Raw genomic sequence first — 18,585 nt, forward strand, 5'->3', positions numbered from 1 at the left:
ACTTATTTTTCTAAAATGAAGGAAAATTTTGTCTTACTATGTCTTTTAGATTAGAAAATGTATTTCTCCATGTCATCATATAGCCACATATGTAGTCCCAATGGATACCTAACTGCTTAACCCTACATATAGGAAAATAGAAATGGTTTTATTGTTTGACAGGCTTATTGTTTCACATCTTGAAATTATATAATTACCTGTTTGTAAAGTGTACAAGAAAGAAGTATTATTTTTAAACTCTTCAAAAGTATTTCTTCCTAATTTGTAGAATACAACATATAAATTATGAATACATATTGAAGCTTTGAATTTTGAACAAAATATTAGGTATTAAGTTTATTTTATAAGATTTTTAAATGATTGACAAAAATTAATGGACAAATGTAAACTTTATTTGAAATCTAAAACATACTTTTATGTACTTCATTATTTTCCTGCTAAATCTTGGAAACTTGCTATAGTTAGCAATGAATAACTTGGTTTTATCACAGTTGCACACAAAACAAAAAACAAAAATAAAACTTATTAATGTCATAGTTTATTTCTTGAGAATCAATTCAACTTAATTTCATCCATAGCATTAACATCTTCTCAGAAAGAAATATCAATGAAAATTATTGATCTTTTGACAAAATCTATTTCATGGACTACATTGATGTTATTTAATTGTTCAGTCATTAATTAAGCCTTCAAATTATATTATGTAGTTTAAGAATTTAAACCTAATTGATATCTAAAGTAGGAATAGAATTTTTAGTTATGACTATAGTATATTAAGTGGGAAAAAGTATGCAGCACCTAAACACCTAAAAACCGGGATAGTGTGTATTGTCTATGAATTTAAAAGAATGCAATATATATGTCTGTCTGTAAAGCAACTCTTCCCTACTATCACAGCCCACAATATCACTGTCTTTTCTGTACTTCGGACCTCAGTTTCTGTATTATTAATGTAATACAATTTAATACTTATCTAAACCCCTATGTAATTTCTTTCTCTATTCAGAAGAATAGTATTATGCCTTAACAGAACATACATTTTGAGATTAGAATCAAGCAAAGGATTATCTCCCCAGAAGAAAAGCATGCACATTTGTACATACACAGTCCACATTTTGAACTCTATATAGTTGAAAACTGTCTTAGGAACTTTTCACCATTAAAGCCATAATAATTCAAATCATACCTGATGCTGATAACTGGTATTTTTAAAAAAATTCAATGGCAGTAAAAACATACATGTGAGGCATTTGTGTGATTATTTTATTTTTAAAAATTTCTTAAATGAGAGCTAAAATTTAAATATTACTGGTAAAAATTGTGTTTAGCTCATATAAATAAATATTATTTTGATAATTAGGCCAACTGAAAGGAAGACTGGTATACATCACAAACATTTAGACAGAGGAAACTTTCTTGATACCCACTAGGAAGAGTCCTGGATACTTTACACCCTTTAAGGGCAGATGCAGACATGCCATTGCACTTTTTCATAGCTCATTCCCCACATAAATAAATGATTCATTTCTCATGATAGTGATGATGATGCTTTACACACAGTATATACACAGTAAGTATTATTTACTAAACAAAAGAAGGGCTGTGACATCATATAGTGAATTATTAGTATGTGGTATCTTTAATGGAGCACATATAGCAGAGATACACATCTCAAAGAGGATAATCCTAAGTTTGGCTACATGGCTGCTCCCAACATTTCCAGTCACCCTAGTTAAACTTTCATTTTCAATGGCATATTAAAATAGTATCATAAAATTATATTATGGAGGGCCGACTCCTAATGTGTTTTGCCAGCTGCCTTTTCCCTGTGGATTTAAATATCTTGATGTATTACAAGGCAACGGTTTTGCAGTTAACTTATGTTTGGAGTATCCTGTTAAAAGTGAATAACTTACTCAGTGCTAGAGATCCAAACTAGCATTCCTTTGGTTCTGCAATATAATCCTTAATGTAAAATGAAGTTTGATTGTTTTAGCTGCAAAACATATAGGAGCCTGCACTACATCAAGACCTTTAATGGAAACTAATGGAATTTTTGGCATAAAATAGTAGAATTAATTAGATCCAGCAATGCATACTGTTTAACTGCTAGCCTGCCATTTTACTGATTTGAAGTCATGCATACTTAACAAAAGACATGGGTTGATTGCACAAAGGAGTTGAACACTCTTTTCACATTCACTGTGTAAGTTATTATCCACTATGAAAAGATTATTGACTTTTTTAAGGAGATATTATGGAGAGAAATGATTGCTACCAGGATGACTGGTAGAATTATGCATGAGATAAGTAATAACTCTAATTTCTCATCTGCTGAATAAATGGCTTTAATTTTAAAATACTAGTTAGTGCATGTGAGATTTCTGCTGAATTGAGCAGAATTATCAAAGCTGGCTTTGAAATGTAATGGACACTGAGAGCGAGGCATAAAGCAAAACCTTTTTTCTTTACCTTCGCCTTTCAATAGTTATTTGTTCTACATTGTTAGCGATGTTTTTTATATCTTATTTCTTCCTAAAGTTTTATCTAAAAAATTGTATATGCTTCATTCTGAATTTATACTAATAGACTATAGAAACCCCCATACCTCTGGTTCTTATGTAAGAGATTGATCATACTTATTGAGAGTTGATGACAGTTTAGTGTGGAGAAAAGATCAACTATATCTAGGTAATCCTCAGATAAAAGCCTAAAGGCTTCTTGTGTATTTTTTTCTATGATATATTCTTCCCATTATTGTGTTTTTCTGTAACTGACTACTCAACTTTGCCTGATTATTATAAATGTCTGAAAAGCTTGTTATAAAATAAGTTTCCATAGGCCCCTCTAATGGAGAATGACCATTCTAGGATGTGTGCATGTATTTCCCTACATATACCTACCTCCCTTGCATCCAGGCAGGCTTATGCAATGAGTTCTGCCAATGGACCATGAGGAGAGGTGGTATGTAGTGTCAGGATGTGGCCATTAAGAAAGAGGTGGTGAGTCTCCCCTCCTTCATTCTTCTCTTGCCTTTTTGTAGAGATATTGGAGGCCATATGTCCCTGACTATATGTCTATCAGATGGAGGAAAAGGGTCACTGTTTCTCCACCTGATAAGTGTGGTAGTCATTAATGCTGTTTGCTGAGTACTTTCTATTCTTCCTTTTGAACACTTAACATACACATGTAATGAATTTTACTTCTTGGAGTCATGGATCTAGTTCTAGTGTGTATGAGCTGTGAGAAAAGGTTATGTGTTTTAGTTCTGGATCAGTGTTTGAAGTGTGAGATTCTTCAGCTGTTCAATATGGTAGATATCTATTAGCTAGGGTCCTGAGTAATTTGAAGAGCAGACTACGATGAACACATAACAGGAAAAGAAATGAACATTGTTCTTTTAAGGCTCTCAGATAGGATAAATTATGGACTCATAATAAATAATCCCAATCATAATTGATTTAAGAATGATAAAGAAAGCTTTATTTTAGTAAGCCTGTTGATATTTGGAGATTTTTCTATTTTGGCTAATATTCTTAATTTTCCAGAATATTACAATGTATAGACAATCTCTCTTTGCATGATCTGATATGCAGATTTCAGTTACCACAGTTTAATTCAGTGAATACAACAAGTCCTCCAACATCACAGTTCAATTTCCATCATCATTAGCTATGAGTAACTGCATAAAGAACGAACTTCAAAGCTAGCTCTTTGGTACACAGTCACTAATTGAATAATAGATGGTCATCATGATCATTTATCAGTTACTTCTAGGAAAACCTATCAAGTTGTCCCTGCATACATATTATTTAGTGTGCACACAATCAGCAACAGCATCACATGTGTTTGTGTTAACTCCTTATCTCCCAGTGGTAGCCTGTGGCATTTGCAAAAATAGATAATTAACAGAAGGAATTGACCAGCAAAGACCAATGTGCTGCAAATAAATGAAAAGAGATAATACTGGAAGTGCTTGATTAAATGTTAAGTAGATTTACAGGAGAAATAACCTGCTCTTATAATGTTGACACTGATGCCATTCAGGAGACCCCAGATATGCCACTGGAGGAACTTAGTAAAGGTGAACTTATAAACATAAATTAGGAAAGTGTTGTGACAAAAAGGATGAAGATGTCCCAGAGGAAGTGCTGTGGCCAAATATTTGCTATTAAATAAATTTTCTAGAGATATTTCACAACATTGAAAGTGTGAAGGATAAAATGTTAGGAGCTGATCCAAACTTAGAAAGGACTGTGACAATTCACCAAGGCATAGCAAAGATGCTTGCCCCATATCCTAAGCGATATGAGAAGAAAGCAAGCACAATTCAAACTACTCAAGTTCCTTCGTTATTTTTTACAGAGAAATACACCTCTTCAAATCTCAATGTTTCTAACGTTTTAAATGACAGGTTTTTAAATGAAAGTTATTTTATATTTCATTTTACATCTATAGCCAAGAATAAAAGAATGTTTAATGTTGTGATTGAAATTTTTCAAGGTCAAAAAGATATAATATTTTCTGTTGATATTACGATTGCTTTTCATGGTTTCAATTTGCACAGCCATTTTTACATCCCTTACATTAACATGCAAAATGAAAACTGCCGGTATCTGGTTAAAATGTTTGTTAACTGGAGGCATAAATGGTTAAGCATCTGGTAGATAATTTTGATGGTACTTCTCAAATCATGTTATAGTCACCATCTACTCTAAGTTGAAGGTCGCATTTTATAAAAGATGAACATGACTCCTCTTCAGCTTTTCCACTTTTTAATGCTTCTCTGTTCTAGTTATAATGTCCTCCTTTCATCTCCTTGTGCGTATCATGCATCTTGCCACCTCATGTTCTTCTCTATGTTTTTGTTTCTCTGTCTACCTCCATCTGCTTAATTCCTCCTCACCTTCAGATTTCAACTGAGATCTCTACCTCTATGAGCCTTCTGGATGTTTCTATGTCAACCCTCTCTTTTACAGCTCATATAGACTTTATTTATCTTTCATTTACCATGGTTACTGCAGTAAGTTTTTTTTGCTTAGTAATTGTTTCACTAATTTCAAGTTTCTTCATGGCAAGTTGCATGTCACCTGCAAGTGCCAAGCAGACGGTCACTAAACTCTTGTTAATTTTAGAAAGTGAATGAATGAATATGGAGGCAATATTGCCTTCTTTTCAAAACATTTTGGTTTTCTTTATTCTAAGTAACTGGTAATTCTGAGTAATGTACTTTGAGCTTGGAAAATAATCTTATGGGCCACAATTGTCCAAATATCTAAATTATTTCTACTCAATTAATGATTATTATTATTATTATTTTGGTTAGAACTGAGGAGTGCTTGTTTCTAACCAATATTTTTCTTATTAGCTCTTGTAATGGCTGAATTTAGTTTATTGACTTTTAATTAAATATAGGGACATTTGAGGGGTATAAGATAGAAATATTGGTACATAGGCGAGTACTAAGAAAAATGCAGAAAGCACACAGAAAAGCAGTTGCACACAGAAAAGTCAAGAGATCAGTAATTATTTCTCTTAATTCTCAAATAATACATTTGAAATATCACACATTTCTTATACCATTTATCCTTTAGCTAGATATTTCCCAATTTACTTTTGTAGAAAATAATCTTTCAAGACATTAACTAATTTGTTCAGGGTTGTAGAATTAGCAAGTGATTTATAAAGGATTTGAACTCAGGACTGTGACTTCATAATCTCTATCTCTCATCCAGGCTGAATCCTAAGAAAAGACCCCAATGTGTTCAGTGTTAGTCTGTGGTACTATGCAGGCATTTTCTTCATTGACGCATATTATTTGCCTCTATTCCTTTAAAAAAACATTGAAGTAAGATTTACACCTAAAAAGTTGTACATATTTAATGTATACAAAGTTGTACATATTTAATGTATACAAAGTGATGAGTCTTCAGGATAAGCATATACTCATGAGACAATCAATATCGTCGTCACCAAAAACATACCCATCACCTCCCAAAGTATCCTCCAGACTTCATTATTATTACTGAAATTTATATGGGTGTGTTGTAAGAATGCAACATAAGATCTCCCATCTTAGCAAATTTTAAGTTGGCAATAAAGCATAAGTTGTAGGCACTGTGCAGGTAGTAGATCTCAATAACTTATTTATCTTCCATAACTGAAACTTTGTGCCCCTCAAACATCAACTCTCGTTTTCCCCTCCCCAACCACCTGGAAACCACTATTCTACTATCTGCTTTTATGGGTTTGATTATTTTAGATTCTACATATAAGTAAAATCATATAGTGTTTGTCTTTCTGTGTCTGGCTTATTTCACTGGGTATATTGTCCTCATGGTTCACGAGATATGTTGTCACTGATGACAAAAATTTCTTTTTGTTAAGGCTAGTCAAGTGAAGCAGTGGGAGTAAAACCTTTCCTTTTTTAAGGCTGGGTAATGTTCTATTTTATGTATTTACAACATTTTCTTTATCTGTTCATCTGTCAATGGACATTTAGGTTGTTTTTATAGTTTGGCTGTTGTAAATAATGCTACATAAACATGGAATTGCAAATATCTCCTAGAAGTCCTGATTTCATCTTCTTTGAATGTATACCTAGAACTGAGATTCTTGGATCATATTGTAGTTCTGTTTCTAATTCTTTGAAGAAACTCCATATTGCTTTCTATAATGACTGTACCAATTTTTATACCCACCAACAGTGTACAGAGAAATCATTTTCTCCATATTCTCATCAACAATATCTTTGTCTTTTAATAATGGCCATATTGACAGGTATGAGGTGATAGCTTATTGTTTTGATTTGCATTTCTCTAATGATTAGTAATGTTGAGCACCTTTTCATCTACATGTTGGGCCTTTGTGTGGAGACAGTTCTTTTTTTGGAGAGCTATCTATTCATGTTCTTTGCCTATTTTTAATTGAGTTTTGTTGGTTTGGTTTTGTTTTGTTTTGTTATGATGCAAATGTATTAGTCCCTTGAATATTTCAAATGTTAACCCCTTATCAGATGTATGGTTTAGAAATGTTTCCTCCCATGCCGTAGGTTCCTTTTTCATCTTGTTGCTTTCTTTTCTGTGCAAAAGTTTTTTAGTTTAACATCATCTTACTTGTTTACTTTTGCTTGGGTTGTCTATGCTTTTTGTGTCAGAACCAAAAATAAAAAATAAATAATTACCAAGACCAGTGTTGAGAAGGTTTTTCCCTATTTTCCTCTAAGAATGTTATGGTTTAAGATGTTATATTTTGTCTTTCATCCCTTTTGAGTTGATTTTTGTGTATGCTGCAGTTTAAGGATTTGATTTGATTTTTGTGCCTGTGGATATACAGTTTTCCAACACCATTTTCTGAAGAGACAATCCTTTTCCCACTGTGTATTCTTGTCATGACCTTGTCAAAAATAAGCTGACAGTATACGCATGGATTTATTTCTGGAATTTCTATTCTGTTGCATTGTTCTATGTATCTGTTCTATGTATCTATGTATCATTGTTCTGTGTTCTATGTATCTGTTCTGTACATCATTGTTTTATGTATGCCAGTACCATACTGTTTAATTACTATAGCTTTGTAATATTGTTTGAAATCAGAAAGTGTAATGTTTTCATCTTTGCTCTTTTTTTTCAAGATTGCTTTGGCTATTCAGAGTCTTTTGTGGTTCCATGGGAATTATAGGATTTTTTTTATTTCTGAGAAAAAAAAATGCTGTTGGAATTTTTAAAGGTATTGCTTTGAATCTATAAATCACTTTACATATTATGAACATTTCAACAATATTAGTTCTTCAAATTCACAAATATGCAATATTTTTCTATTTATTTGTGTCTTCTTTAATTTCTTTCATCAGTATTTTACAGTTTTTCAAGAATAGCTCTCTTCCCTCACCTCCTTGGCTAAGTTTATTCTTAAGTAGTTTATTCCTTTTGATGATATTATAAATGGGAATGTTTTATTTTTTGTTTTTTAGATACTTTGTGGTTAGTGTATAAAAAATGCAACTGAAACTGTATATTGTGTTTATATCCTGAAATTTTACAAAATGTATTAGTTCTCATTTTTTTAAATGGAGTTTTTAGGGTTTTATATATATAAGATCAGGTTATATGTAAAAAGAGACAATTCTACTTCTCCCTTTCAAACTTGAATGTTTTTATTTCCTTCTCTTGACTAATTGCTCTGGCTAGAACCTCCAGTACTATGTTGTTTAGAAATGACAAGAGTGGGTATTCTTACCTTGTACATAATGTTAGAGAAATAGCTTGCAGCTTTTTATTATTGAGTATGATGTTAGATGTGGGCATGCTACATGTGACCTGTATTATGTTGTACATTTCTTCTATACCTGGTATGTCAGGAGTTTTAATCATAAAAAATGTGTTGAATTTTGCCAAATGCTTTCTCTCCACTGGGATAATCATATGATTTTTATAATTTTTTCTGTTCATGGAGCATATAACATGTATTGATTTGCATATGTAAATTATCTTTGCCTTTCAAAGATAAATCCTACTTGATCATAGTGAATGATTCTTTTAATGTGCTGTTGAATTTGGTTTGCTAGCATATGGTTAAGGATTTTTGCATCTATGTACTTTTCTTGTCATGTTCTTGTCTGGCTTTCCTATCAGGGTGATTATGGTCTTATAAAATGAGTTATAAATGTTTCTGTCTTCAAGTTTTTAGAAAGAATTTGGGAAGAGCTGGCATTAATTCTTTAATGCTTAGTAGCATTCACCCATGAAGCCATCTGATCATCGTTTGTTGTTGCTGTTGGGAAGTTTTGATAATTGATTCAATTTACTTATATGTTATTGATCTGTTCAGATTTTTTGTATTATCATGATTAAGTCTTGGTAGATTGAAGTTTCTAGAAATTCATCCATTTCTCTTTTGATTTCTTCTTTAACCCATTGATTGTTCAGAAATAAGTTGCTTAATTTTCACCTATTTGTGAATTATCTGACTTTCTTCCTCGTATTGATTTCTAGTTTTGTATTGTTATAGTAGAAAACATGCTTGATATTTTAATGTTTCTAAATCAGTTAAGACTTCTTTTCTGACCTATCATCTGAGCTACTCTGGAGAATTCTGTATGAACATTCCATGTGAGGAGGGTGTTTTCTATTGCTGTTGGATAAAAATTCTTATATATGTCTATTAGGTCCATTTGATCTTTAGTGTTGTGTAAGTCTGTTTTCTTATTGATTTTGTTTCTAGATGATATATCCTTGTTAAAAGTGGGATATTGAAATCCCCTATTATTATTTTATTGTGATTTCCCTCTTTAGTTCTGATAATATTTACTTTATATATCAAGATGTTCCAAAATTGAGTGCACATACATTTGTAATGGTAATGCCCATTTGATAAACTCACATTTTGTTCTTTTGTAATAACTTTCTTGGTCCCTTTTTAAAGTTTTTGACTTAAAATCTTCTTCATCTCATATACATATAACCACCTCTGCTCTGTTTTGGTTACAACTTGTGTAGAATATCTTTTTTCATCCCTTTATTATCAGACTATGTATGTTCTGAAAGCTAAAGTGAGTCTCATGTAGAATCTTGTCTTTTTTTTTAATCATTTAGTCACTATATATTTTGACTCAAAATTTTCATCCATTTACATTTGAAGCAATTAGTAATTATTGATAGTTAAAGACTTAACAATTACTGTTTTGTTAGTTTTGGGGTTTTTCTTTTTTACTATATTGTAGTGACTTTTTTTTCCTCCCTCTCTTGCTATCCTTTTTGGTGACTCAACAAAATTTTTACTTGTATGCTCTGATTTTTATTTTTCTGTATCTTAAATGTGTCTAATATATATTTTATCTTTGTGATTTCCATGAGACTTACATAAAACTTGATAGTTAAAACAATCTATTTAACCTGATAACAACTTGATTTTTATTACATATAAAAACTCTATATTTTCATCCATGAACGTATGAAATTGATGTCACAATTTATCACTTTTTATATGGTGCATGCATTAAGTCATTTACACGTGACACTATGCATACTCATAATTTTCACTCCTCCCCCTTGCCACTGCCAGAAATGTCCCAGAGTGCCAACTAAACCACCCCTATTTTCCTAACTGCTTCATGTCAGCAAAAGTTAATACAGGTGTATTATACTTTATCTAAAAAGATTGTTGGTCTTAATATTTAAATTAATTTGGATTTGCTACAAGTGTTTCACAAATACTTAATATTTGTTGTAAGTTTTTATATTTATTAGAGTCAAGTACAGTGAGGATGCAGAGAAAGGGAAAGCCATACAATTGAAGGTCAAAACAGTGAGTCCTAATCAAGTTCCTGACATAATGCTTACCTTTATAAACTTGTACACATGTATCAATATATATCAGAGTTAGAAAACCCTTATATCATATGGATATAAGCTACTCTGTATATTTATTTACAATTTTTTAGAGAACTAAATTTTTAAGGTTTTAATCTGCTGTATTCTCATACCTAATGTACATTTTCCCAGTTTGTATTTCTCATACATTTAAATATAATGACTGAGAAATATTCTACTTCTATTTTATGTAGGAAAATACTGAATTGTCTTATTAGTAAACTTTTAAATGAGACCTGTATTCGTCTGTTCTTTGACTGCTATAAAGATGTACCTGAGACTGGGTAATTTATATATAAAAGGGAGTTTAATTGGCTCATGGTTTTGTGGGTTCTACAAGCTTCTGCTTCTGGGTGGGTCTCAGGAAACTTACAGTCATAGCAGAAGATGAAGGGACAGCATGCAAGACTTACAAGGTGGTAGCAGGAGGAAGAGAAAGAAGGGGAGGTGCTCCACATTTTAAACAACCACATCTTCTGAGAGCTCTATCATGAGACAGCACTAGGGAGATGGTGCTAGACCACTAGAAACCACTACCATGATTCAATTACCTCCCACCAGGCTCCACCTCCAACATTGTGGATTACAGTAAAACGTGAGATTTTTGTTGGGACATGGAGCCAAACCATATCAATGCCTTAGGAAATGTGTAAGAAAATTACTTTTGTCAACGGCTGGATTGTAAATATTTAGGTTTCATGAGCTATAGGGTCTCTGTCACTACTCAACTCTACCATTGTAGCATCAAAAGAGCTATATAAATTATGTAAATAATGAGATGTAGTAGTATGCATTAGTCCATTCTCACACTGCTATAAAGAACTACCTGAAAAATTTCTAAAGAAAAGAGGTTTAATTGACTCACAGTTCACAATCTGTGTATGATACATGACTGGGGAGGCCTCAGAAAATTTACAATCATGGCAGAATTTTGAATATGAAATAAGCACATCTTCATATGGTGGCAGGAGAGAGAGCAAGAGCTAAGAGGGAAGTGCTAGATATTTTCAAACAACAAGATCTCATGAGAACTCACTCACCATCAAGAGAAGAGCAAGAGGGAAGTCTGCTGTCATGACCCAGCCACCTCCCACCTAATCCCTCACTCAACCCTGGGAATTACAATTCAACATGAGATTTGTGTGGGGACACAGGGCCAAACCATATCACCATGCCCTTATAAAATTTTACTTATGGACACTAAAGTCTGAATTTTCATAATTTCACACGTCACGAAATGTGAAATTTGGATTTTTTCCAGTCATTAAATTAAACACACCACACACACACAAACACATACACACACATTCTCTCTCTCTCTCTCTCTCTGACACACACACACACACACACACACACACACACACACACACACACACACAGAGTTTGTTAGCTTGTGGCCCAAACAAAGACAAATGGCTGACTACTTTTGGTCCATAGGTTATAATTGCTCCTACCTTAGTATTCTTTTCTATTTTCACTAGAGGGTAAAGTTTAAATTTGTTTCCAAAGCTACCAAAAATCTTATGGAGAAAGAGATCCCACATAACCTACAAATGCTAAAATTCTCTTTTGTTATCTACATGTATTTTATTCAATATATATTCAAAAGTGACAAATGACATGCACATTTCACTCTCTTAGAAGTGACAAAGTTGTTAGCTCACATGCCAGCCATTAGTGATCAAGCTAGAGATTTGGCTAATATATAAAATAAACATATTTTAAAAGACCAAAATGTCAAGAATTCTCAAAGTATTTGGGTATGTAACAAGTACTAGGTTATAAGAACAATTAGTATATATTTTTTGTTTATGCTGTTAGCAAAATGTTTTTACACATCATATAAATCTTATTTGCTTTCTGCAACTCATCATGATTTAAGCATTTCCTATATAGAGCAGAAACAGAACCTAAGCACCTAGACAGCAACTCTCAATTGCAATAAAAATAAATCTATTGTTGGGAAAAACTTAGAACAAACTTGAGAAATTGATTGTCAGACTTCTCTTTTAAATCAGTCCACATAGAAGACGGAATTAAAAGAACAAGACTTTTTTTTTTCTCTTATCAATCTTCCCATCATATTTCCAAAAGATTCCAAATCTGTTGTTAACAGAGCAGAAGGGAAGGAATAAAATAAGTGTTGGGGAGAAAGGAGATTATATTTTTTGAGTGCCTAGAATATACCAGGCAAGTAATAATATTAATAATAATAAATAGACTTGGGACAAAATGTGTGAGAAGAAACAGTATTTTTAAGCAATCTATTTCTATTTGACACAGCACATACTCTAATAAATTCTACTCCCCCTTCCTACCTTAAATGATATTAAGTACCATCTGTGCCTTACCTTCTTAGCCCTAACTATGCCAACTATAGTGTTTATAATTCTTTTTATCTTTCTAAACTCACCTATTGTAACTATTAACCAAGTGAGAAATACTGGGCCTCAGGGAAGTTAATGTGTCTAAGTTTATAATCTAATAAAAAGAATCAAAGACGGACTTGGACTACATCAGACTCAACTGTCTTTTAATGTAGATATTGCCAAATTTGTGTGACTTTTATGATAAGAAATTAGACTGTGAAATTACTTTTTAGCAGATTGACAGGAAAGTTATTACTTTAAATTATATCCATTTCAGGCATGGCTTTATAATAACCATAGAAATGATATGGAATAGCTATACAGTAGAAATTTTTTATTATTCTTTATCTGAGCCTCTTAAGGAGAATATCTTTTATTGTGGATTCAAAGATGTCCACTAATATTTCAGTAGTCAGGCCTTTGATACAGCATGGCTCAATAAGTCTTTTTCCTCTAGCAAGCTAGGGGATACTATGAGAAAGTTTAACAGTGATAATCAAAAGAAACTTAGGGTTGAACACTGATCCTATTATAGCAAATGATTAGTACAGGTGGACCTTTCTTGATGTTCAGTGACTGTCGGTAATCCTTAAATAATCAGGCAGCTGCTATATAGCAAGAAAATGTCAAGTCGAACACCTGGGTGTTAAACATTTATACATGCTTGTAGGCCACTTTTGATCTATCTGCCCAACATGCCAAATGTCAGTGGCTTCACATAGGTTAGGAGGAAAGCACCTCATTAGAGCATAGCTAGAGTTTGCTTAGAGTCAAAAGGCACAAAGAATACTGTATCCTTAGATGCAGGGTGGTTATTTTCCTGTGCATTGAGCTTGCTAGTATTTTTGAGTAGCTCAGGTCCTCTATTGTCTATGTGTCTGTAAACTACTCTTTTCTCTTTAAAAAAGAACATAGCAATGGCTTCGCTTTTCTAAGCAGAACAATACAAATTACTGTTCAATGGTCTAGGATGCCATTATATGAAGGAGCAGCCTGCACTGGCAACTCCAAATTACACTTGGAGTTCTTCAAGAAGTTAATGACTGGTGGCCACACACTATATACAGGGGTAATCAGCACAAGATAAGGTGGCATCCTGGCTCACAGGATGTTGTGCAGACAGAAGCATGTTGTCTGATTGCCTTCCTTAACCTATTCAGTTCTGTTTCCCTTCCTATTGTACTGCAGATGCAGTAATTAGTTTTCAAAGAGCTTGCAGAAAATGGGCTCACAAGCCAACTCATTTTCTTTTTTCAAAGGAGCTGCCCAAGTTCATAAGCTGTCCTGAGAGCCTTACTCAAATCAATGTAGAGTTTATAAGTGAAAAAGGACAAAGAGCATAACACAAAATGAAACTTGATTTTTCCATCCAATTTAGAGGACAGCAAATTTGATTTAAGAAATAGAATGTCAAGTAAAAGGAATGTCGTGTATTAAGTCAAGGGCTCAGACACAAAAAGTAGCAAGTTCATGAGGAATCTTGATTCTACCATAGCTCCCTAGATCATATAACTCCCCCAGTTCTATAATTTGGAAAGTAATTTTTAGAACACAGTCTATTTAGAATACAGTCTTCATTTGACCACACATAAACTATTGATCTTTGTATATTTTGCATGATTATAATAAATAATGTGAAATTGTTTTAAAGTTTAAACTGTGATTGAATTTTTATTTTGGCAGCCAGATATAAATTTTGGTGAAGAAAATCATTGTTGCACATGTTTGACTAGAATTAATATTGGTCTCATAATGCTGAATCAAACTTTCCACCCAGTCTGAAGATTAATTTATTCAATCAAAATTGAAGGTGGCTCCTAAAGAGATAGTATCCTCTACGTCTCCTCAGTAATCTGGGGATGTTCTTGTAACTCAGATTTCCGAGTATGATAGAAACTCTCAGCCTTTAGAACAATTATAGGAACTTGCCACAAGCCGAAGGAATTGATGAAGGAGTTAGAGAGTATGTTTCTACCCTAATGGTTTGGAACAATACAGTTTCAAACATGACTGCCCTGACATTGACCTTCCAGTAGTGCTAATTGAACTACAGATGCTTTTCCACTTACAATGGATTTACATCCTCATAACTCATTGTTAAATTGAAAATATCACATATCAAAAATGTATTTAATATACCTAACCTGCCAAACATTTTAGTTTAGCCTAGCCTATCTTAAACATGCTGTTAGCCTACAGTGGGAAAAATTATCTAACATTGTGTTAGCCTACAGTGGGCAAAATTATCTAACACAAAGCTTACATTTTAATAGTGTCGACTATATTGCATTTCCCAAATTAAACATATATTACTATTTTAAAAGAAAATAACAACATAGTAAACAGTTAATCAGATAATAAAAAGAAAAACCAAAAATGTTTATTACTGAATTGAAGCTATGTCTTAACTGTGCTTTTAAAAATAGATGCAGATATGTAGCATGGTTAAAAGTATGGGCCCTTGTGACAAACAGATCTGGATTCTTTTCAGCCCTATCACTTACTGCTTATGTAACCTCAGACACATTTTATAAATGTCTTTGTTTTCTTCCTTAGTTAAATGGAGTGATAATAGAAGCTTCTATGTAATAAAGTGGTTTTAGGATTACTTGAGCTGAAGCACGTAAAAGACAAAGAAAAGATTCAGCAAATATTCGCTTCTGCTACCATCATCATAGTCTTCAATAATCATTAAAATTATCTGAGGAACATAAGGGGAAAAGGCTGCATTTTTGCGAGTGTGATGAAGAAAATGTTCCTAGAAGTGTACCTTGGAGAGTAGTTTTAATGACTTGGAGCATCGATTATAAAAAGGAGTAATTACAAGTAGAAGAAAACAGAAAGCGTTGAGGAAAGTTCATAGTAAATAGATGAACAGATAAGCCGTCTTGATGTTAGATGTGGTAGTGAGCCTTCAAGATAGCCCCCAATTATCCCTGCCTCTTGCTATCCCCAACCCTGTGTAATACGCTCTCATGTTGTGCCAAATGTAGTCTGTGTGATCATAGACTGTGGTGGAAGTGATGGGCTATCACTTCTGAAATTAGGTTTTGTAAGATATTGCTGCTCCCATGTCTCTCTCTCTCTCTCTCTCTCTCTCTCTCTCTCTCTCTCTCACACACACACACACACACACACCCCAACTAAAGTCTCCTGCCAGTAGCCATAGGAGTATTCTAATCAGGCTTCAGAGGCAGTAGCCTTGTTCTACAGCCATATTGCTATCTCATGACAGAGGCTTAGCTGAACCACCCAACTAAGCGGCTCCAAAATTCCTGATTTTCAGAAAGTGAGATAAGATCTGCTTTAAGCCACTAAATTTCTGGTGCAATCAGCTATCTGTAGCCATGGATTCTGCATCCACATATTCAACCAACCAAGGATTGGTTGAATAGTCACAAAAAACCAAAAAAATACAACAATAAAAAATAGTACAAAAATAATAAATACAATATAGCAGGTATTTACATAACTTTTACATGTTGTTAATTATTATAAGTAATCTAGAGGTAATTTAAAGTATATAGGAGGATGTGCATAGGTTACAGGCAACTACTTTGGCATTTTCTATAGGGATATGAGCATCCCAAAATTTTGGTATATTTGGGGGTCCTGGAACAAATCCCTTGCAGATATCAAGGGACAACTCTAATTTGTTTTGTGAGGATAGATAATTAATACTTTACAAGCTGTTATTTTAATGTGAAAATAGATAATCAATCTATTTTCCTTTATCACCTCCATTATCAGTTCTGGGGTTCCTTTTAATTATAAATAAAGGTAATTCTACTTCTTAAGAATAGAAAAAAATTCATCAATATTACATATAAAGTTTGAAAAAATATTTTTTAAAAGTAGCTGTCACATTACCTATTTCATTATGTCTAAAATATAATCCAAGCATTTGGAACTAGGAAACAATTGGTTTACTTAAAGACAAGAAAAACTCTGGTAAAGAGTAAGTTTTTCAATCACAAAAAAATTTAAGTTGTAGGATATGAATGGCTGAATTAGAGCGAGGTTCTAAAATAAGGCTCAATAATAAAATTAATTTAAATGCACAGCAACCTCATGTGATAAAGTTTTTGAAAATGTTGAGTTTACAACATAGATATATTTGAGAATGTAAACTGTTTAAATTTTCTTAAATTATGCTATATTGAATCTCTTCACAGCAAAATTTCAGAATTTTAAATATATAAAGGCAATATAGTAAGTTTAAAATAGCAACAAAAATGCAATTCCATCTTTCTAGTTCTTTAATTTCAGAGGTTTTTGTATCTGCATCCCTAATTTTCCCATATATAGAAAAATTAAATTTCTGTTAGCCTGTGTTTATAATATTGACACTATCGTTTTAATTAAAAAAAAAGATATAAGTAGCACATAGAAGACATTTTTTTAAAAAGTCTCTGAAAATATGAACTTAACAAATATCTATTATTAATATTTTATTTATTATCCTAGAAGTCTATTATCTCACCCCCATCATTTATAAGCGAGAATAAAAAATACCAGAACCCCAGCTCCACATTGTTAATAGGGAAACCCTGAAAAGCATTAGCTTTGTTCACGTGGTCACTCTTTGGGTATGAGATTTGGTGAAGAGGAGATGGAAAACAATTGAGAACTTCTTGATAAAATTTGTACCATGACTTCAGAGAGGGAAGAATGAGCTGCTCTCAAGTGAAAGTATTTCGGGAAGTAGAAAGCATAGCAGGTATCAAATACAGTAAGCATTCTGTAGGAGTAAAATCAATATAGTGAATTCTTAACGATTCCTCCTTTCTACCACATCACTATCCTTCTTCTGTATCACCTATTTTGACTCCATTCCCTCACCTCTTATTCTCTCCAATCTGACTTTTGCTCTTACAAATTCACAAAACATTCCAAGAAATATGTAGTGTTCTGGACTTCATGTTTGGGTCCCCTTCCATGAACAGTCTCCCATGGAAGCTGCTTTTCCTCTCCTAAACTCCATCTCTCTCTCTCTCAGTTCCCTACCACTCAGTGTGGAAGCTGTCTTTCCTCTCCTGGGTTCCATCCTTGAGGATTCTCTCACTCAGTGTGAGAGGAGCTTCCCTTCTCTGGTTTTCCCCCTCTGGGAACCCTTCTCAGTGTGAGAGCGGCTTTTCTTCCTCTCACTCAGTGTGAGAGTTAGCTGTTTCTTTCTCTCTCCTTCTCATGTTTCTCTCTCTGCTTTAAATAAAATCACTTTCTACAAACAAACAAAGAAATACGTAGTGTTCTGATTCTGTCCAGAGGTTATAATACTGTAGCATTTTGGTTTCAAATCTTTATCCAATTTGATTATTTTGGAGAGGTTGAGATCATTGTCTAGCTATTATTTTCCTTCTTGAAAGTCTTTGTATTGGCTTCAGGGATGCTTCTCTCTTCTGGTTCTACCTTTCCCTGGAATACGACTTTTCTCCTGGTTCTAATGCCCTGAATCTTGAAATCTTGTAATGATGTTTAAACAGTGAAATGTTTCAAATAAAAAAATTTTATTAAAATTTGAAATGTACAAAAATCATACCAGTACAGCTTAAAAAATTGAGTAAATGAGGAAAAAATTATGGAAAAAATTGTAGAACTTTAATGGGAACAAATTTTGCATTATGTATTTACATTCTGGAAATTTTCAAAGTCACATTTGACATTAATAACTGATTCTGATACATGGACACAGGGAGGGGAGCATCACACACTGGGGCCTGTTGAGGGGGACTAGGGGAGGGACAGCAGGGGTAGGGAGTTGGGGAGAGTTAACTGGGAGAAATGCCAGATATAGGTGATAAGGGGATGGAGGCAGCAAACCACATTGCCATGTATGTACCTATGCA

At 33.1% G+C, this 18,585-nt stretch overlaps 1 protein-coding gene and 1 long non-coding RNA gene across 12 annotated transcripts in view; both read left to right on the plus strand.

The window, feature by feature from the left end:
• ROBO2 (roundabout guidance receptor 2) overlaps window positions 1-18,585 on the plus strand; it is a 1,318,500-nt gene that overhangs the window by 452,873 nt on the left and 847,042 nt on the right. The window lies entirely within an intron of this gene.
• The window catches only part of LOC116550598, a 24,336-nt gene continuing 17,451 nt past the window's right edge, over window positions 11,701-18,585 (plus strand). Inside the window, exon 1 of the long non-coding RNA XR_004268504.1 lies at window positions 11,701-14,926. This is a non-coding gene — a long non-coding RNA (uncharacterized LOC116550598). The remainder of the gene's footprint in view (window positions 14,927-18,585) is intronic.

This window comes from Sapajus apella, unplaced genomic scaffold, assembly GCF_009761245.1.
Source record: "Sapajus apella isolate SASKATOON/1434 unplaced genomic scaffold, GSC_monkey_1.0 scaffold8, whole genome shotgun sequence".
In the NCBI taxonomy this organism is placed as follows: Eukaryota; Metazoa; Chordata; class Mammalia; order Primates; family Cebidae; genus Sapajus; species Sapajus apella.